Source organism: Marmota marmota, unplaced genomic scaffold (assembly GCF_001458135.2).
Source record: "Marmota marmota marmota unplaced genomic scaffold, marMar, whole genome shotgun sequence".
Classification (NCBI taxonomy): Eukaryota; Metazoa; Chordata; class Mammalia; order Rodentia; family Sciuridae; genus Marmota; species Marmota marmota.
This window is the reverse complement of record NW_025999946.1, coordinates 3,977,168-3,992,855: the sequence shown is the minus strand read 5'-3', so window position 1 is coordinate 3,992,855 and position 15,688 is coordinate 3,977,168. Positions and strand designations below refer to the sequence as shown.

The 15,688-nt window shown below is 46.2% G+C and overlaps 1 long non-coding RNA gene across 3 annotated transcripts in view; it reads right to left on the bottom strand.

Moving 5' to 3' along the window:
• The window catches only part of LOC125616474, a 55,597-nt gene that overhangs the window by 9,505 nt on the left and 30,404 nt on the right, over window positions 1–15,688 (bottom strand). The window contains exons 2-4 of one of the 3 annotated variants that reach the window (XR_007347102.1): window positions 12,134–12,343; window positions 9,092–9,197; window positions 2,469–8,221 (exon numbers count right to left, since the gene is read on the bottom strand). This is a non-coding gene — a long non-coding RNA (uncharacterized LOC125616474). Of the gene's footprint in view, window positions 1–2,468; window positions 9,198–12,133; window positions 12,344–15,688 lie in introns of those variants that run through there. The other 2 variants (XR_007347101.1, XR_007347100.1) reach the window with 2 other exon arrangements.

Sequence of the window (15,688 nt, the reverse complement as noted above, 5' to 3'; positions counted from 1 at the left end):
GTCTCAAACCCAGAATTCAGCCCTGAGTACGGTGCTTGCACGGCTGGCAGAAACTGCAGCGCTGTATCCCTGCGTCGCTATCTCCTCGTTTCCCAGCGTGCGCTGCAGACTCTAGCCGCGGGGCGATTTGCTGAATAAGCAGTGTTACCCTCCGTGCGACAAACCTCTTGCGTTTGAGTCCCCGTAGCCGATCCTCGTGCGATGGAAATCCTTCCTCCAGGTTCTGGAGCACCCCACTATTGCTGGAAATTCCTAACAAGATAGCCTTTAGCCGTCCTGACTTGTCATACTCCCACACAGTGAAGCAGCACACGGGGGCAATGCACTCCCCTTGCCGCCATCTTCCCTCTCCGCCCTCCGACCAACACACCCAATTTTGTGTGCATAGAATAGCCAGGTCTTCAAAACTTCTCTTCTCTTCCAAGTTTTTTTTTTTAAAAGACTTTAATTACTGATATAAAGTAAAACAATTACTTGTTGGTTGGCTGAGAATTGCTAGAAATTAATAAATAGTTTGGAAATTATTTAGTAAATTCTAATTACTTAGCAAAAGTAATTAAAATATTTATAAGTGAACACCCATAAAATACCACCAAGCAAATACATTACTCAATAAATGGTTTAATTAGTATTTCATTACCAGAAATTAATCTCAGTAACCAAACATTACTACAAATTACATGTAGGATGGACAACTTATTTTACTGCTATTAATGATTTCAATTACTAAGTTTGTGCAAGCCTCATTCCTTCCTACTGCCTCCACCACCCCCCTGCACCTACCCGGGCAAGTTCTCCCACACACTGCGCCTGGATTAGGATGCTGGTGGCTGGTTTGACCCTTCCACATGTTGGGAATCCTCAGCATAGAGATGAAGAATTTCCTGGTTGTCTTACTGAAATAAAGTCCCTGGAGACCTGTTAAATCAGCTGAAATCAGACTCCAGGGGATGGTGGGCTTCTTATCCTAGATATTGTCTTCTCTGGAGTCTTCTAACTCACTTAGCTGCAAGATTTGGTTCCTTCCCCAGGTCCTTGCCAAGGCCTTTGTGGCACTGGCTTGGATTCCTCGTTCACCTCTCAGGTAGGATGGGGGTGCTGGGCTGGGCTGGGCTATTAAGTCATGCAGCTTAGAAAAGGAGTCCTTTCCCCTAGACTGAGGCAGTCACACATCTGGGTAGATTCAACTCCTACTTGTTCCTTGGTCAAGTTCTTTAAGAAAGAGACTCTGACATTTGAAATTTGCATGCAGAAGTCTCACTGGGGAATGCTCTCAGGAGCTACCCCTGTACTGGGGTGACAGAAGCAGGACCGCAGAGGGAGAAGTTGAGTAAGCCCACAGGAAGCTCTGAAGCTGGAACGATTATGCCAAAATGCCCTGGTTTGGAGGTGGGGCAGGCCTTTGTCATCTCAAATGCCCCGGCATTGGCATTGGTTGGGAGCTGCTGTGGGGAATAATGTGCCTCTCTTTGACTGAGGACAATTCCTAGAGAGGAACTTAGCTATCAACTGTTAATAGCTGACACTCCTTGCAGCTAGAGGAGCCAGTGTCTCAGCTCTGCAGGAAGAGTATGGGCAACACACCCCAGAATGCCCTGAAGCCCCTTATGTCATGGGCAAACTGAGCAACTGCACTTGAAGGCGCTTGTGGGGTGTGGTTTCCTACTGGCATGGCATTAATGCCTGAGTTGTCCTAGTGTTCTCCTGGGGCTGGGGGAAGCCTCACTTTTGGCATTAAGGTACATGCTTGCTTAGGTGCCACAGGACTTATAGACAATATGTTCTATGAGAGCACATCTCATTGTGTCCCCATAACTTAGCACATTTTGTGGCTCCATTAATATTTGCTGGTTGAATACATCATTGTAAAGATACACAATCACTTAAATGCACTAGTATAAACTATGATGCACTTCTCAAAGGGAAATACAGAAAATCTGATCTAATCTGGGGAGTCAGGGAAAGCTTCCCAAAGAAGTGGCACTTGAGCTGAGACTCAAGGAATGGAAAAGATGAGCCAGGCAAGGTGGAAGGCTTGCTTCCCAAGTCAGGCCTGGACAGGCCTTCACCTTTGTCCCCTGTAAATATCTCCTTGGAGGAAACGAGAGAACCTGAGAAGTCATGCTCATTGAATTTCTCCTGTTATCTGTGGCTAAAGTGTATCCTCTGTCCTTATCACAGCCTTATCTTGTACAAGATTCGTGTGTCAGAGGGCTCATTTTCATCCATCCTTAGCAGGGGTGGCTGTAGGATGGCTTCATTTGCACCTGGGTATACTTTCTGGTGTGGGAGATACAGGTGAAGTGTCCTAGCTGGAGGTGGAGTGGGTCACCAGGGGTGTCTTGTATTTGGATGCCAGTTGTTGTGGGACAAGTGGGGCTGGAAGCAACTGGGCTGCATCACGACTAAGCCTCCTGTTTCTCATCTGTCCTTACCTCTCCCCACCCCTTTGCCCCACCCACACTCACTACTGCCCACCACTCACCACTGTGCTCTGCTCATTTCTCCTCCACACCTGTGTAGGTGGCCACCCTTTTCTCCAGGGCCGTGTCTCCACTCACCAAGTCCCTGCATGGAACCCTGTCCAGTAACCCCAGGTCATGCTGTTCTCAGCCTTTCCTGGATTTCTGTAGCCCTCAGCTGCGGATACTTTAGGGCAGAGACTCAGTTTGTTTGGGTCTAACCATGCCTGGTCTAGAGCAAAGAGTTTGGAAAATGCTGGAAGGGCTATCAGCCCTGAAAGAAGACCCCGGTAGGCCCGCTTCTGCCACCATGCCCTGGTTGTGCCAGGCCACGGGAACTGTGATGTGGGGGACACTGCCAGGTCTCCCCAGGTGGGCAGACTGTGAGGGGCACTTCAGGCTTGGTTTCTGCTGGTGGTGGCAGGGTTGGGAGGGAGAGAGGAGGATGGAAAGTTCACGTTTATTATGTCTGGGACTTTGTCCTTAATCAGTCTATAGCTAATTAGCCGCCTCTTCCCAGGCTCAGCGGAGCATCATTAATCACCACAGGAGAAAGCTGACTGTGGTGCCTGCCAGCTCAGGGGAAATCCTGACTCCCTGGGTGGGCTCCTCTTGCCTGGGGTACTGGGAGGAACACAGAGGTGTCAGGGGCTCTCTGTGAGGGTTCCAGGGTGGCTGGGAAGGTGCACAGGGGCCGCTGAGAGAACTACTGGCAGAAGGGTGTGGCACCTTTGTGTTCTTCTTTGTTTCAACATTCCAATTTTGTTCCTGGTGAAAATGTGCCTAGACCCAAACAAGATAAAATCTCAGATTCCCTTGCAGCTAGGGAAGGCCATGTGACCCTGTTCAACCCAATGAGGCATAAGCTGAAATCTTCTGGAGGCACTAGGAAGTCTTTTCTTTTCCTATAAAGGTGCTGCCCCTTCTTGCCTTTTTTTCCCCCTTGAGTGAAGACTTGAAGGCTGGAGCTGCAGCAGCCATTGGCCACTATGATAGAAAGACCAAAAGAATTACAGCAATATCAGCCCTGACATTGTAGAACTGGTAAATCAATGCCAGTATCCGTCCTACCTTTCTGTCACGTGAATAGAGTACACCTCTATTTGTTTAGGGCACTGTTGGTTGGGTATTCTGTTTTCTGCAACTGAACACATTTCTAAAATGGAGATGACTTAAGTGTGCCTGCAGAGATGCCCCATGTACCGAGAGCAATCCAGGCACTCCCGGGCATTGCCAACTACTGGGCACAAGTGACGCTATAGTGGTAATGATAAGCCAAGTGTCACTGGCTTAGCTCCTCCTATCCACACAGAAGCTCCAGTTCTTCATCCTTTAAAGTCTCATTATCCAATGCCTTTTAAGCCATCTATGTCATTATGAAAGTATCTGGGTGTGACATTGATCTATCAATGGTGTTAAACTGTGTGATGGAGCACTTAGGCAAAACTAGGTTTTCTAGAAAATAAGTAACATCTCTCCTCTTATTATGCAGTTATGAGGTAAGTAGGCAAACACATTTGCTCTAGGAAAGGGTGCAACAAAAATATCCAAAGAAGGTTTTGATGTTTGGAGCTGGTTATGGAGGTAAAGATATTTGCATAGGGACCAGCAGCCTCCTGGGAAGACTGAACTCAAGACCCTGACTCACCCTTTCGTTTTGGGTTTAAGGTTAATGGGAGCCTTTCTGTTAACTAAGTTGGTCCCCTCTGAGATCCTTTGATAGGAAAGGATAAAAGCACACCAGAGAAGAAACTCACCCTCAGGAATTAGGGAGTTAGATTTGGTGAACTGAGTTAATAGTCAACTTAGAAGTTTATTAGAGAGGCTGGTCCTCCCAGCCCTGCAGTTCTGGTTGTGCTTTGCTCTGTGTGTCCTTCTGTGTGGAACAGCATTATGATTATGCAGGTGTTGAACTGTGTGGGACCAGTTTTCAACAGTTACCCGCTGTAGCAGCCAACAATTAAGTCTGTTCAACCCTGTGTCCATCTGGCTTTTAAGAAATGGAACAGGTCCTGATGCACCAAGTAAGTATCTCTGGTTCCAGGACAGTTTGGAGAATGTTGAGTTAGAGAGGTAATATTGCACAGTAGATAAGAGAACAAACTCTGCAGTCAGACTGTTTGGGTTCAAGTTCCCACTGCTACTTAAGTAATGTACAGGTCTGGCCTGTGGGTATGCAGACCTGTGTAGTCTCACAGGGCCCCCTCCTTAAATAGGCTTTATGCTTGGCTTGATGTTTGGTATCTTGAAAGTCTTAATATGTTTTGAACAAGGTCCTCATGTTTTAATTTTATACTGGGCCCTGCAAATTATGCAGCCAAATCCGCTTAGGCAAATGATTTTGAAGGCTGGAGGGTATACCTCTGTTTCCCTGTATGTAAAATGGGTAAAAAATATTACCTGTCTCAGAGAGTTGTTGTATTATATACATTAAATACATTAGAACAGGACTGGGCACATATCTAGCTCCATGTATGTGTTAGCTGTTGCTATCATGTTTATCAATGGAGGCAGCTGAGGACTCCAGCAATTAATCTGTAAAACACAGAGAGGTGACTACATCCCTGTTTCCATCTAGTGAGGCTGATCAGATCAAGCTCACAGGGAACAAGGCAAGGAGTGGGAAATGTGACCCCTCGACTTACTTCTCACACCAGATGAGATGCCTCATTAATCCCACATTCATCTGGGCCCACAGAGCTGACAAAGAGGGGAACACTGAGACCAGAGCAGTGTGGAGTCAAGGCTAACCTCCTGCCTGAGGGCCTGACAGCAGAAGTCAGGCATGGCTCAGAGGAGCAGGCTAGAGCCCTCCTGGACACAGCTTGAGTCCTCCCAAGGAGCCAGGCCCCGGCAAGCTGTCCTCAGACTCAGGCCTCCTCTCCTCCCCCTGGAGATGGCATAACAGTCAGGGAAGGGGAGCCTAACCCTAGCCTTCCTTCCAGCTTCTACTCTTGCCAAGGCTGTCTTGCATCAAAGACTTAGATCAGAGGGAAGGGTGTAGTGGAGAATGCTTTAATATGAGAATCATTCTAAATAAACTTATAATCATTGACATATAACATACAAGCAAAAAGGAGTAAGATCTTCAGTGTCCAGCTTAAAAATCCTACTGAAACAAACACATTCAGTTCAGGACATACAGCGTCCCCAACACCCTGAGAGAGCTCCCTCCAAGTTACTCCTCCCTCCCAATTCAACCACTATCTTGCATATTGTTTTTAAAAAACATTAAATTTCACCTTTCCTAATTTTTATTTAAAAATTCCAAATCTATATAGTAAATTGGAAGAAGAGAATAGGAATACCCACATGTTCACTTAATATATCAGTTATTAACATTTTGCTGCAAATTCTCTGTTGTCTTTCTTCCCATCTTTCTCCTTTTCTCTGTGTTGTCTCCCTATCCCTACACATGCAATTTTCTGAACCATTTGAGAGTTGTTTATAGACAGCATGACCCTTTGTCTCTCTTTTTCTCTCTCTTTATGGTGCTGGGGATTTAATCCAGGGCTTCATGCATGTTAGCCCCAGCAACGCTTTATCTCTGAGTGTTTCAGCATATATCTCTTAAGAATGAGGGCATTTATATAGTGTAATTATCACACTCAAGAAATTTAACATTGCAGGGCTAGAGTTGTGGCTCAGTGGTAGTGCGCTTGCCTTGCATGCGTGGGGCACTGGCTTAGATCCTCAGTGCCACATAGATAAGTAAAATAAAGGTATTGTGTCCTAAAAAAATAAATAAATAAAAAGAAATTTAACATTGCTACAGTGTTGTATAAGTTAATATTCATATCTTGGTTATTTTGGTAATGTTCTTTATAGATATATATTTTTAAAATCAATAATCCAAACTTGAAGAACATTTTGAATTTGGTTGTATATCCCTTTCATGTTTTAAAATCTAGAAAAGTTTCTTACATTTGCTTTTTGTGATATTGGCACATACACATTTTTTTTCAGTGCTAGGGATCAAACTCAGGGCCTCACACATGCTAGGCAAGCACTCTATCACTGAGTTACAGCCCTAGCCTGAGACTGATGTTCTCAAAGAGTGCCAGTATGTTTGTATTATGGATTTGTAGTTCAGAATTTGTCTCATTATTTGCTCATGATTGGACTTAGTTTAAACATACTTGTCAGGAACACTATATGAGTTTTATTATTAAGATATATTTATTATTTCTAATTAATTTATTATTAATAGTAACTGCACTTTATTGAGCATCCATCATGTGATGTGAGGATTATTGTGCCCATTCTACAAATGAGGTAACTGAGGCAGAGAGTGGCTAAGTACTTTCCCAAGGTCATGTAGTCAGACGAGGTGCACTAGGATTGGCTCTTGCTGCAGTACCATACTCATGACCTCTATAACCAACCACCAGTGATGACAGGGAAGAGAAGGAGGCTGTGCCCAGGAGGGCAGGGACTGCATATGTTCTCTGTTGAAGTCCAAGAATCTCTAAGGCCAAGCCCAGAGCAAGGATCCATAATTGCTTATTGAATAAATGAATGAATGATTGTTTTGTGGACAAAGATCAACGTGGAATCCATAGTGTAGTGTCACCTGAATCATCAAGAAAGATTGTCAGAAATATATATCTATGGACCCCACTGTGATCCACTGAATTTACAACTCTATTGGTAGGACCTGAGGATCTGTATTAATCAGGTTTTCCTAATAATCGTGACAGAGACAAAATTAAGTGAGAAAAGCAAGTTTAGAAACAGTATGTACTGCCTAATTTCATATATCTCTTTCTCTGTGTGTCAAGGTGATGAGGTTAGATATGGATTTACAGTTTCAAAAAGGATGCTAGGAAACTGTTACCATGCCTGACTCTGAGGAGTGGGTCCGGGGCCTGGAGGGCGGGAGGAGGACTTTACCTTCTACATTATGCATTATCAGAAATGACACGGGGTTGAATTAATGCGTTCTTATTGTAAAAAATTAACACCATAGATAAGTAAGACCATTATATAATTTATCACTGAAACAGAACACTTTTGAGAGTGAAAAGCAAGCACTATTACTAGTCACACCTGCATCAGGCCTCTTGGGCAAACCTGGACAGGTGGTCACCCCTTGAAAACCAGAGTCCCCTTTGATCCTTCCATCTGGTTATGTCTACCCCCAACCAGAGGTAACTGCTGTGATCAGTTTGATGTGTATTTTTTCAGATCTCATAAGTACAATATGTAGCCCTTGAAAGCTCTTTGTTTGGAGATATCTCTTTTTCCATAAGTAATATCATGCATGCAAGTTGTGTTTTCTTCACGTGACAGTGTATTTTGGAGACTTAGCCATGTCAAGCCTGCATGGACCTATTTTTATTAACAGCTGTATAGATAGCATTCTGCATGTGAATAGACCCTCTTGTTTTTCCTTGTGGAAGGAATTTCACCTTGTTTCCTAGTATTTGTAATTAATAACAAGGCTAATGATCATGATGTCCATATTTTCCAACAGTGGAACAACCTAGCACCCATCAGAAGTCCATCTAATGTTAAAATACTACCAAGAGGTAGTATTTTAAGGAACAACTGAATTTATGAGCATGCTTCCTCACCAGGCTTGAGGATTCTTCAATTTTCCTGTCCAGGGAGGGTACAGGGCAGGGGGTCCAGAAGTAGGGCTTTCCCCAGCTTCACCATCAGATCTTCAGAACATCTTTGGCCACTCCAGATCTTTCCTGCATCTGAGGTTTGACAGCTGCCAGAACCTCCATTCTCGATGTTCTTCCTCTTTTCTGCTGTTTATGAAATTTTAAAAAATTCATCCCAGATGACAGTTGGATGTGGTGGAAAGAGCTTAGGTTTTGGAACTAGACAGATTAGGTTTAACTCCCAGTTCTACCACCAACTGGCTACGTGATCTTGAGTAAATTGCTTTACTGGAAGTTTAGTTCTTCATTTGTAGAATAGGGAAAATATTATCCATCTCACAACTGTGAGCACTTAGGTGGATTGACAGAGCTGGTAATGGACATGCCTTTTGCTGCTACAAATTGAGCCCTCCATAAGTGTTCATCTTTCTCTTGTCTTACTATTGCTTTGTGTGTATCGGTGGCACTACAAAACCAGGAAGCTCCCTATGGGTGCTCCTACAGGCAAAGGTTATGTCCTTTTCCTCTTTGGCACCATCTCTACCCCTAAGTCCTAGGACAGGATTGGTAAACATTTTGGGACCCAGGAAGGAGGCAGGAATACAAGGAGGCTGCTTCAAGGCTGGGCTCATCTTTATCCAGGGTCCTGGGGGCTACCTAGAAAAGGACAGGGAAATAAACCCTGCTTTTGGACAGATCCCTCCCTAATGGGAGTTTCTGATCCCATAGGAGCAATTGTTCCTAACCCAGGGGTCTCCAGGCTTTGCCGCCAGGGCATCTCCTAGTCCCATGGAGGGACTGGTCAGTAGCCTCTGAAGTGCTAGCCTGATGAAGGAGACCTCATACTTACTCCTGGGAAGTTTCTAGACTGATGGAAGAGGCATACTCTCACCTGGGAAGCCTTCCCAACTTTTAGTGCAGACTTCACTTGGCAGGACCCTCATTTCCTTACCTATGTGTGCATGTTGCTCTCTCCACTGGACTGTGAGCTTTGTGAGGGCCGATGTGATATCTCACCTTTGGGATCTCTGGTCCCAGATTGTTGCTGGGCATCCTGGAGGATGTGTGTAGATTGGGCACATTCTCAAGGCTCCTCTTTTATAGGAAGAATCAGAGTCCTCTGCTACTCAAGGGCACAGAAAGAGCAATTTAGAGAGCGTGGGTGATCATCAGAAGCCCAGGAGGAGGGGCTGGTGGGGGATCACCTGGGTCCAGGGCAGAAGGCCTGCTTGGGCACCTGGCCTTGCCTGTCCTCCCACATCCCCTTGCATCCCTTTCTGGAAGGTTCTGCAGCTCCTTGCGTCTCAGAGGAGCACCCACATGTCCTCTTCCTGTGAGGACCATGTGCGGAGGGGCCACCTCTGTCAGCCTCAGAAGTGAGAAGATTGTCAGACCCTGAGCTGACGGGCAAGTCAAAACTGCTGGTTAAATGGCTTTAAAGTAGTGGCCATTTATAAGTTAATGAAAGAGAAAATAGGCACATTATACATACAGATTTGTCCTTAATGAGGGGAAAAGGCATTGTTTACTGATGCTCAGTTCTAATTAGCCATGCACCCGGCTAGCTGCTTTCCAGCAGTGCTGTGCGCCCTGCGCTCCCATCTTCCACCAGCTCCTTTAACCCCTTTTGTGCTGCTTGGACCCCACTCACTCCCCTACCCCCAAGCATCAGGTTCCAGGGCTGGCTGAGTGGCCCCTTCCTGACTAAGTCTGTGGGGACTTTGACCCTGGCAGACAGACCTAGCAGCAGCTTGTGTCTTGTGTTCTCCTCAGTGGGGTGTCCAGGTGGAGGGCGATGTTGCCAGGACCCTCCCGGCAGCCACCCTTGGAGGGAGGCAGAGCTCCGCATGGCTGCTCTTTGAGGGCGGGAGGGGCTGCAGGGTAGCGAGGAGGACCCAATGGGCGAGGCAGATGGAGGTGGGGACGGCAAGCTGGGACTCCCTGGGAGGGAAGTACTCAGGAATACCACCCACAGTCCCATTCTTTATGGTTTCTCTGAAGCCATCAGGAAGGAAGGTGGCCCCACTGGGACAGGCCAGCAGCACAGGATATCCAAGTGGGCACCTCACTGGAACCATTGCAGAGAATACTCTGTCCGTTCTCAATCCAGCGTCTGCACACATGAGGTCACCCTGGCACAAACAGATAACCCTTCACCCAGATCCCAGCCTTTGGCCCAGCCTGCTAGATGCTGCTTGTCCTCAGCAGGAATTAACCAGCAACAGAGAGGAGAGTGAACATCATGACCACCTGCCAAAGTGGGGTTCCCAGGGTCTGCTGGGCTTGGGAAACCAGTAAGGAAAGAAGGAAAAGGAGTTGTCCACTGAAGGGTTGGGGGAGATGGTCACCCCAAGCCCTAATCATCCAGGGGCACTTTGAGATGTCTTTTTTTTTTTCAATTGTTTTCTGGCAGTACTGGGGATTGGACCCAGGGCTGCTCTACCACTGAACTACATCTCCAACCACTTTTATTTTATTTTGAGACAGAGCCCTGCTAAGTTGCCCAGGCTGGCCTTGAACTTGTGATCCTCCTGTTTCAGCCTCTCAAGTTGCTGGGATTATAAGTGTGCCACTGTGTCTAGCCCAAGCTGTCTTTAAGAGGCTATAAGAACTTGGCTTTCCCTTGAACTTTGTGGATGAGTCATGGGCAGAATTTCTAACTAGCAAGGTGCACAATGCATCCTCCGCTCTGCCCTAGGAGGCCTGGGGTATCGTGGCTGGGGCTGTAAAGGGTGGCAGAGCACCACCTCTACAACCAGTAGGAAAGAGACCATGACATGATCTCACAGCACTGTCTTAGGGGTCTGATACAAAAGTAAACTTCCTGGCTGATTAAAAAGGCATTTGGATGGCTTTATATCAATTCATTTGAATATACAAAATACACAAAATGCAGAAGTCCTAAAAAAACACAAGTGACCAAAACTGACAAAGGAATAGAAAGTCTGAATAATCCCATAACCATTAACATGAATCATTAATTAAAGATCTCTTAGCTGGGCTCAGTGGTGCATGCCTGTAATCCCAGTGACTCGGGAGGCTCAGGTAGGAAGATTGAAATTCGAGACCAGCCTGAGCAACTTATAGAGAGACTATCTCAAAGTAAAAATAAAAAATAAAAGAGGGCTGGGGATGTGGCTGAGTGGTTAAAGCACCCCTGTGTTCAAACTTGATACAATCAATCAATCAATCAAGATCTCCTCTTAGAGAAAAGTCCAGGCTCCAGTGCAGCCCTACTTTTGGCAGTCATTGGACAATTGTTGCTGTTAATAAAGCTGAAACTCCCATCTGCTGTCACCTCCTGAAGCCTCTTTTCTACACATTCAAACCTTGAGATAAGGTAAGTCACATGCCAGTTCTTCTTCCCATCTTTACCTCAGAAGATGTGTCCTGTATCACCTTTCTCACCAACACTTCCTCTTTATTGCAAGTTTGAACTGGTAGCCAAAGGACCTTTTATGAGCATATCTATTAAGAGTCTTTGTGTCAAGCAAGCCACCTATATTCTTATTTAATCTGCACAAGCATCCTGCAAGAAGGATATTGTTATCCCCTTGGGAGGCCCACAGAGATGGCCTGATTCATTCAAGTTATGAGATAGTGAGAGAGGAGATAGGAAAGATGGAACCCAGGACCACCTAATGCTGAAGCCTGTCCTTTCCCTCTGAGGCATATTGCCACCCCAGGGCAATCCCACTCCACCCTCAGGGGTAGAAAAGTCATGACTGAGTCCACACTCCATACCCATCTCCAGCTTTCACCATCTAGACCAGAGTTTCAGGCCCCTCCACCCTGATCACAATGCTTGGGAATTTCTTTAGTTGGTCTGTGACCCTCTTACATGGTAGCCCCCAAGAGCTGAACCTGCCAATAAAGGCTATGGTTGGCTATTCTGGTTATGTAGTGTTAAGTTAAAAATTACCTCAAACTTAATGGTATGAACAACCACTTATGTTTTACACTCTGTGGCCAACTGTGAGAAGAAGGGGGACTTGAACTTCCTGTATTGGGTTGCTGAGAGTTTAGAAATTCCAATAGGGCACATTGGAGTTGCTTTACCTCTGTTCCATGATGCTTGGGCCTCCGCTGGAAGGTTCCAAGGCAGAAGTTGGAAGAAGGTTCCAAGCCTCTAGGGGCTGGAATCATTTGAATCATCTGATGCATCTCATATGCATCTGGTGGTTTGTACTGGCTGTTGGGTGGGCCTTGTGACCAGAATATCAGTATGTGGCCTTTCCATGTAGCTTTGGCTTCCTCACAATATGGCAGCTGGGGAAGAGAGCCAGGTGAAAGCTGTGTTACTTTGTATGACTTAGCTTTGTTGGTTATGCAGCATCACATTTACTACATTTCACTTACTGATGTAGCTACAATTTCAAGGGTAAAGGAAATAGACTCTACTTCTTGATGAGGGAGTGTCAAGGTTCTAGGAAATCAGGGATGACTGGAAATGTTACTTGGTCCCTTTTAAAAATATGGTGTGCCTCATCATCTTCACCCAGAGGAAGCTCTCCAACAGGGGGACCTGAGATATGCCCAAGATGTTGTAGTGTCATCCATTCACATGCTAAGTGCTGCCTCCCTCTCCATCCAAAGCTGCACAGCCTCCAGATCCCACCTTCACTCAGATTCTGCCCTTGAGGCCCTAAGAGATTTGATCAAGATGAGGGAACTTTCGGCTCAATTCTCTCCAGCCTTCTGGGAACATTGCTCTGGGTCACTGTGGCTACAGCCCAGAGAAAAATTTCTCCCTCTGGGGGCTGTTATTGAATTAAAATTTTATATTCCCATTTCTTAAAGAGTAAGTATATTGAACAGTTTCTATATATGGAAGAAGAAAACAAGAAGTCCTGTTTTTACTTATATGTAGCTCTTGTTTTTGTTGATCCCATGGGAAACATGAGATTCTTCCATAGGGAAGAAGTTGTCAGAAGTGGGAGAACTGACTTGTGAATTCCATCATTGGGGTGCTGAGTAAGAGCCTCTCTGCCCTGTTTTTGGCACAGGAGCATGGTTCACACAGCTGGCTCACTGGCTGTCACCCTGGAAAGTGTAATGAGCTGATCATGACAAGTGGAGAGGCACCTGGTACAATAATAACTAATACACCCACATTCTACACTCTTGCCTGAGCATTTTATACAACATGGTACCATTTAATCTGCTTAACAATGCTGTGAGGAAGGGACTGATGTTGTTTTCACAGATGAGGAAGGTAATTTCTTTAAGGCTCAGAAAGTGTAAGTAGTTTTCTCAAGGGTACCCAGCTAGGAAGTGATGGAATTGAATCCAGACCCCTGTGCTCCAGAGCCTCTTCTCTTAACATGGAGCCATGATGTGCAGACAGCAGGCTTCACAGCTTAAAAGGAGGAGCAGGAATTGTGCAGTATAACACAGGAGGCACACAGGTTTGGGATGTTGATCTCTCCTGGTTGGACACCAGAGATTTATTCTGCTGCCTTAGTTTCCTCATCTGCAAATGGGGATCATACCTACTGCAATGGATTGTCTTAAGCACTAGCACAGTACTCCAGACCCAGTGGGTAGCATGCATGGTTAAAGAGTCCCCTTCTCTTTGTCCTTCCTCTATTTTTTGTTTTGAGCCCATCCTGGAGAGGAGGCTTCCCTACCCAGGGAAGTAGGGAAATGGCCAGGATGAGTCTGCTGTCCATGGCCACTCAAAGTCTCTGGTTCTTTGAGCTCCCTCTGGATTTCAGGACTCCCATCCCTCTTCACTGTGATTTTCATTGGGAGAACTTTAAATGATTTTATAAAAACTGCAAATGTACAAGGTAATTGAGTCTTCTGTTTTATTACCCTGAGCTGCCTGGACCTTGCCTGGCCTCCTCCTCACTCACGGAGCCGCCAGAATAAAGTTGGAAGTGTTTGTGCTGGTAATATATAGGACTTAATTAACCTGGCCTTTTATAGCATTTCCAATGGAGGGTTGGAACGAACTTCGAGGCAGCTTGAGAAAAGGGAAGGGGGGCCGGGGTGGGAGTATGTATGTATGTACAACACTTGATGTTGGTTTTCCCCTCCTGTTCTTTCCTCTAGTACTTTAATCAGCATTTAATGACCCAGTCGAAAATTCATTATTTGGACCCAAGCTGGTGGGAAGGCCTGGAGGGGAAGGCTGCCTTTCTCCCTGCCTCTCGTACCCCGTACAAGTCAGTGAGTCCCTACTATGCCAGCCACATTCCAGAAACTTCCAGCAGAGCTTAATCCTGCTCATTTTAAGTAGGAGACAATGAATGGACATTAACTAATGGACTCCCTGTGTCGCCGGCTAACAGTGTCCCCTACTCCAGTGTGAACCAACCTGAGATGGGTCCAGTAGAGCATGTCCCCATTACCGGGACCCAAGACTGAGTTAATGTCCTACCCAGCCTTCCCATTCCCTCTCCGATCCCCAACATTTCTACTCCATTCCTGTCAGTACAAAGCTGGGTGTAAACTGGACACCCTTCTAAACCAGCCCTGGAAAAAGTGACTCAATTCAGATCCACCCCGGGCACAGAAGGAAGGGTGTTTAACTGCCAGCGTGCCTTCATGTCTTACAACTATTATTTTCGGGAGACTTCCAAGCGAGGGAAGTTAGGGTAAGTGCCTCTCACCAGCTGCCTGCTCAGACCGTGCTCCAGATACCCTGGCTCATAAATCCTGCCCCAACACTGCCGAGCACTTACATCATCCCCAAACCTCATGCAACAATTCGATTTGGAAATAAAAAGGCAGGTGTTAATTGACTCACTCCCTTTGCCCCTTTGTGGTGCCCCTGACCCTTGATAGCTTTTAACCTTGCAGTTAATAAAAGTTTGGGGCCCAGTCCCAGCACAGTTCCTCATTCATTCTTTCATAACGTCAGCACATTCTTCCTGAGTGAGTGTAATGCACAAGTCACTGGCCAGACCCTTCGAGGGGGAGGATTAAGTGGCCAAAGATGAGCGAGAAGCATTCCATGCCTTAGGAAGGCCTACAGAGGATGGCCACAAATAACACGGACTTGGGCAGCAGATGCCGTGGGCTCTCAGGGAAGGCTTGGGTGCAGCCAGAATTCTGGAAGAGTCTCCTGATCTTGAGTTGGTCCACCCAGCACCTATACCTCCTCCAGAATACCCAGATTCTCCTTTGGGGAACTCACATTTTTCACTAAGTTTGTCATTCCAAACGGGGCTGAATGTTGGGTGCCCAGGGGTCAGTCCATGATACAGCTAGCCAATCAGAGCAGGTTGGCCCCTGGTCACAGACAGATTAGTACAGCTACCAGCTTGGGACTGGAGCTCGGCCAGGAGTTGTTATTGCTCAACTCCCGGGAAGCAGACACTCTTTCCATTGGGACTGGTCCCAAGTAAGCAGCATTGGCCTGCTGGTGCCCATTTAGCCTCACCTAGGGGAGGCTTCCTGAACCCCAAAGCAAAGCCACTGCTTCATTCTCTCCTGAGAAAGTGGCTATGGCTTTAGGCCCTGGCTGTCTCCTGTGCCACTGTGAGTAGATGTGGGTTTTCCAGCGTGTATACAATCTCATGTCCAAGTGACCCTTTGTCCACCTTCAACTAGTCTGTGCCCAGGAAAGTCAAGGAAAGGAGAACTGAGTGATGGGAACCAAAAGAT